Below are 6,000 nucleotides of genomic sequence, written 5' to 3'. Positions count from 1 at the left end.
TCAGTGGTTGCCAGGGCTGGAGGTAAAAGACATGATTAGGTGGAACACAAAGGAATTTTGGGGCAGTGAAGGTATTCTGTATGATGCTATAATGATGGCTGCATGTCCTTATACATTTGTCAAAACCCATAGAATGTACAACACCAAGAATGAACCCTAATGTAAACTATTAAATGATGGTCGGGTGATAAAAAAATAGAATTCAAACATCAGACTCCTATGTAAAGCTATGTGAGTGTAGAGAGGGAGGATTCTGGTGCTATCAGCCATCTCTACTGATGTCCTTACTTGTCCCTGCCACAAGGGGTGCTCTTGTGTATGGTCTTCCACTAGTCAACCACGGTGACTTGTCTAGGCTACAAAGATGTCTCTATAACCCAGACCCTGAGAAAATGTCTTGGAACATGAGAATTTGTTCTGCAGGTAATATCCTTTCATCAATGCTTCCTTTGATTTGGAGGCCCCTCATGATACTTTGTCAGTCACACAGAGTTGTAGCCTCCTTGAGGTCCCCCTCCTCTAGTACAATGGTTTTATTTTCCCTGGGTGACTCCATAATATCTATATTTCTGAAACTAGAGAGACCATTTCAAGTGACTTTTTATTTTCTTTATTGTTTTTTTTTTCCTCTAGAAACATAAAGTGTTCTCTCCCTAGCAATAGAGTTTTCCAGCTTCCTTTAGGACCTGAACTCAGAAACAAAAAGGCCTATTTGGATTGCATTAATCACAACTATCACAACTGTGACTTAATTTAAGAGGTCAAACTCAAGCATCTTCCTGGAAAATAGCTGAATGGTCTCTAATATAACCCAATTTTAATTTAAAAGGAGAGACGTGTTTAAAATTCCAAGCACCACTACCCTTGCCTTCCTTTCTTATGGTTATTGATCATAATTTTGTGGGGAAAGATTTAGATGTAATATTTAATTTTATATGTCAACTTGGCTAGGAAGTAGTGCTCAGATATTTGACCAAATATTCTTCTAGAGGTTTCTCTGCAGATACATTTTGGATGGAATTAACATTTAAACCAGTGAAATTTGAGTAAAGCTGATTGCCTCCATAATGTGGGTGGGCCTCACCCAATCAGTTGAAGGCCTTAATAGGACCCAGACTTATCTCTCCTGAGCAAGGAAGAATTTTGCCAGCAGACTACTTTTAGACTCCAACCATAAATCTTCCCTATGTCTCCTGCTTTCCAGCCTATACCCATCAGATTTTGGACTTGGCCAACCTCCACCATCCTATAAGACAAGTCCTCAAAACCTCAAACTCTCTCTCTCTCTTTGTCTCTCTCACTCTCTCTCTACATACACACACAAACACACACACACATAAATCAAATTAAGTCTTTACCTGGGCACACTGCTACATACTAACATATATCTTATACCCCAAACACCTGGCCTAATATTCATCTTAATAAATATTATCACTTATAGAATGCAATTCAAACTCCACAATTAATATTTAATCTTTTCACAACCTAGTCTGATTTTGTCTTTGCAAATTATTTTCCATTAACTGCCGTATTATAGGTAATATTTGGGCCTTGCCTTTTCACCCCTAAATAGTCTCCCAGGAGCCCTAGGATTTATTTTGAAACTCTACAGGTGTAGGGAATAAGCCAATAGGAAGAGATCAGCTTTAATCAGAGAAGCTCTAGTTTTCTTTCACCTGGATGCCACTGAGAACCTGTCTACACTGAACTGAAGTTCACAAAATAAACCTGTGTTCATGACTTTCTTTGCGCTTTTACAAATCAAATTTTCTAATCTCTCATGCCCTAATTTAACCCAGTCTTTGAGTCTGAAGTATTTGTTGAGTGAATCATGTCTCACAGCCTCTCAGAATTCAAGTAAATTTGTTTACTCTAATTTTCACAAGTGTTATACTAATAAAAGAGGATTTTGCCTGTCTAGACTGACTACAGAGACCTAGGGAAATAGGCTTTATATACAAGAAGGAATGGGTTGTAGTTACTGATTGTATTTACGGTAAATATCCTTTGTATACCTCTACTTCCTCTTGCCGTACGGATACAGATAATAAGGCCAGCAAAGCTTTCCTTTGGGTAGTAATTATTGCCACATAAGATTTGGATGGGTAGTACTAAACTGTACGTTGCTTGGATATTTCAATATTTTCTTCTACTTTTTTTTTTTTTTTTTGAGAGACAGAATTTCACCCTGTCACCAAGACTGGAGTGCAGTGGCATGATCATAACTTACTGTGAGACAGCCAAGTATAAAAGGGTCCCCGGAGAACCACCAACCACACTGGGAGTGTGCACTAGGGTGGAGCCATGGAAGTTTGCCCTGTTTGCAGTGAGGAGGAGCCTGGCCTCTCCTGTTCCTGGGTGGTAACCTGGGATTCAGTCTGTGAGGTGGGAAGCCTGCAAGCAGGACTCTCACTTTGCTGAGAGTCCCTGTTTCCCATTTTTTCTTTTTCACCCAATAAACCCTGCCCTTCTCACCATTCAAAGTGTCTGCGAGGCTAATCTTTCATGATTGTGTGATAACCCAGTTTTTCCTACAACTGCAACCTCGAACTCCTGGGCTCAGATGTTCCTCCATTCTCACCCTCTCCAGGGAGTAGCTGGGACTGCAAGTGCATGCCTCCATATCTGGCTAATTTTTTTTTTTTTTGTACAGATGAGGTCTCATGGTGTTGCCCAGGCTGGTCTCAAATGCCTGGCCTCAAGAGATCCTCCTGCCTCGGCCTCCCAAAGTGCTGGGATTGTAAGTGACGCTATGCTCGTCTTTTTACATTTTGCAAATAATTTTTAACCTTACACTCTTTAGACTATTTTTAACTCTCATGTAGACAAACTGTATTATTAAATCCTTCATTATGTCCGAAGCTCCCATTATGTTGTAAGCGTTTATTTCTTCACTCTCAATTTCCACCTATTTGATAATTTTTGTTAGTGCTAAAGTAGCTGGAACTTTTCCTGAAGAAAATATAAAATATTTGAGTGCCTCACTAGGCCACTAAATGGGGATCATCTGCATGCGTTTTTTTCTAAAATGATTCTTGTATATTGTGCAAATAACTACATATTAAGGTTTATGTGTATAATACATTTTATATTATTTTTCAAAGTAGTATCGAAGAGTAGAGAGGCTGGTTTTTCAAAACAAAAATGCCTAATGGATCAGATCGTATATTTATATTATTAAAAATACTGGTCAATGGTTGCATTTTCAGAGTCAAGAAAATGTGCATGGGTTGAAATGTACCTGGCAATGTGCAGTTGAGGCTGATAATGAAATCCTTCCTTGTAAACTTGTACTTTATGTCAACTTTGGGGTGGGCAAAGATGGCAACTCTTATGTAAGACACCTGGCATTAGGGGCTGTGAAGGAGAGCAGTGATTCTAGTTTGTCACCTTATGACAATTTATTTTCTCGGTAAAAAATGAATAAACAAATAGCTTTTTGGGCCGTTGGTACATTGGTACTATTGTCTTCATCATCTAGTTGAAGAAAATAATGAAGGAAGCCATATTTCTTGAAACACAAGCATAAGGTTGTAATGTTGAATATAAATTATGTATATGATATTCTGTAGGGTAGTCTCCAGTGATATTTATTCCCATTTCATTTGCACATTAACTCTGCAAGAGATAATTATTACTGAAAGAGACAATCTTTATAGAGGTATCATAATGTACATTCATCGAGGTATTGTAATGGACCTTCATTGAGTAACAACTCTTTCCTTAGAAATGCTCCATTTGATTTATTAAAAACGCTAGCTGGTGTACAGTGATATACGATTTTACAAATGAGTAAATCAAGGCTCAGAGAAGTTAAGAAAACATTATTTATTCACACTGTCATTTAATAAACATTACTGAGAAACTAAATTTAGTCTAGTGGTAAAGGGCATTGTGTTACAAAAATGAGCAGAAAGACAAGTTTCCAGATTTTGTGACATTTAGAGTCAAATGAGCGAAGCTGCTATTGATTAAGTAACCCTAAAATAAATGCATAATGAAAAGTTGATAAACATGTTATGCAGGTAAAGAATGCCATTCTGTGACAGCATATAACAAGGAAACTTTACTGAGCATAATGGGCTATGGGAAAGCTTTCTCCAAGAAAAATGTCATTAAGAGGAGATGTAAAAAAAATAAAAAATAAAAACATTCTAGGATGGGTGCCAGGAAAATTTGGACAGTTCAAGCCATGCCAAAATTTGCTATATGTCATTAGAGAATTATTCTGATTTTCCAAAAAACAAAATAACTAAACCAAACCAAACTAAACCAAACTTTAACAGATCCCTAAAATCCACTTCAGTTCTAATAGATAAAGAAAGTGCAACTCTAAAATAGTACAAGGACTAATATAAAGCCATTAAAATTCAAGTTATAAGCCAAGATTCTTTTTTCCCCTTAGTATGAGAGAACAGATAAGGACCACGCCTCTGTCCCCATTTAAAACCACTGATCAGAGACAAATCCTGTGATTTCACTCTTGCACTTTTTGATTTTTTATTCATGTATTCTTTTTGGGGGCACTGAGAATTTATAGCCCATTTCATTCTTGGTAAGTAAATATCCCACACTTTGGTATGAAATCTGCAACAAAGGAGACACAAGTTGACATTTTGATAATAGTCAATATTTTTACAATGCAAGTTAAGGCAGCTCCTCAAAACACTCTGTGTCCTAAAAATCTTTTAGATTAAAATGTCAGCTCAATTGTTTCATTTTGTCTAAGCAAAACCGCTCCAAAGGTGTAGGACAACAGAATGGTCTACCTGGGACTAGCTGTAAAAAGACAGCAGGAAATATAGGTGGTCAGAAAGAGTAAAAGTAAGGTATTCCCCACTGTTATCACCTTCAGTATGCCCCCCGGGGCTAACCCCTCTTTAGGTTCTGACCTGAATTCACCTGGAGAAAGTCCTTGTGTAAACAAAAGATGTCTCTAATCCTAGTATGGCAACAGAGATATGTCTTTGGGTAAGATCCAGGAGGTAGTGAAATAAGGAATCGTAAATCCCATGGGTGCTTATGCCTGCTAACAGAGAAAAATACGGGGGCCTCTGAGTGTTGCAACTGTTTCATCTGTTCTCTTTATGTGTAACTGATGTAAGAAATTAGTGATTGCCAGAAGTCACTTGGTTTGCAATTACAGTGTTTAATGATATTAGCATAAACTAGGAAAATGGGCTACTCTGTTCTAGAATAGAAAGGACAGATGAAGATGAAATCAACTTTTGAGATGCTATATCACTTATGACATCCTTTCTCATTACCTAAAGCAAAGGAATGTTCTCACTTTACTTTCAGAGCAGATGGAAAATCCCTGAGACCTGCTGACACAAGACAAAAGGAGCTTTCATAAAAGCCCCTGAATTCTCACAACGGGTCATTGCAATGGTTTTATTTGTCTCAGATAGGTCAAGTAAGTAGGTAAAATAGAGATTAAAGTCACAAAGCTAGTCCTACTACAAATTAACCTCTGTCGCTAAGTACATGTTCTATGTCAAAATGAGGTGGTATGATATTGATCTTTGTTTTTAGTCTGAATGTGGCAGATCACAGCACCAGTAGTCCTGACTTTCACTAAATCTTCCAACCAGCAGGAGAATATTCACATTAACCAAGTGCAGTTGGATAAATGATTTCAGGAAAACGAGGGTCATAAAAGCATCTGTGGAATGGGCTTGTTAATCTCCGCCCTGAATAATACACAAAATGATGGTATGATCAGAAGACATACAGGCTGTTAATGGTCAGTGAACCAAGCACCATACAAATATAAGTGGTCAAAAAATAGTGTCACTATTAAAGTACAAATAAAATGCATAGCTTTCTTTTAGTCAACAATGGAAGAAAAACAAAAATTCAGACACACAACTGTTTAAATATTTTGTCTGTGAAAGGCAGTAGATTTTAGCAGAAAATGTATACATTCTAGAGAAAGATAGCTATGAATTTGTATGTCCAATCTGTTAGTTACTAATTGTATGACATAATTAAGCC

The sequence above is a fragment of the Pan troglodytes genome, chromosome 18 (assembly GCF_028858775.2).
Source record: "Pan troglodytes isolate AG18354 chromosome 18, NHGRI_mPanTro3-v2.0_pri, whole genome shotgun sequence".
Taxonomy (NCBI): Eukaryota; Metazoa; Chordata; class Mammalia; order Primates; family Hominidae; genus Pan; species Pan troglodytes.
Note: the sequence above shows the minus strand (reverse complement) of the source record.